Source organism: Myotis brandtii, unplaced genomic scaffold (assembly GCF_000412655.1).
Source record: "Myotis brandtii unplaced genomic scaffold, ASM41265v1 scaffold70, whole genome shotgun sequence".
Lineage (NCBI taxonomy): Eukaryota > Metazoa > Chordata > Mammalia > Chiroptera > Vespertilionidae > Myotis > Myotis brandtii.
In genome coordinates this window covers 754,503-754,720 of record NW_005370741.1, presented here as the reverse complement: position 1 = coordinate 754,720, position 218 = coordinate 754,503, and positions in this window count along the sequence as shown.

Sequence of the window (218 nt, the reverse complement as noted above, 5' to 3'; positions counted from 1 at the left end):
AACACCCCGGGGCACGAAAAAAAAATCCACACCAGACACAGCCAAGGCTGTCCTGAGGCTACTTTTTAGCTCAACACGTCGCAGGAGAATCAAGGATTTGGAGATGGAGGGAACTCCTCAGTTCCCGGCCACTTAGGTGGCTCTTCACCCTCCAGAACACCCTCCCCGCGCGCGCGCGGCCTTGTCGCTGCGGCCCTCGGCCCTTCTCGCCCGCTTCC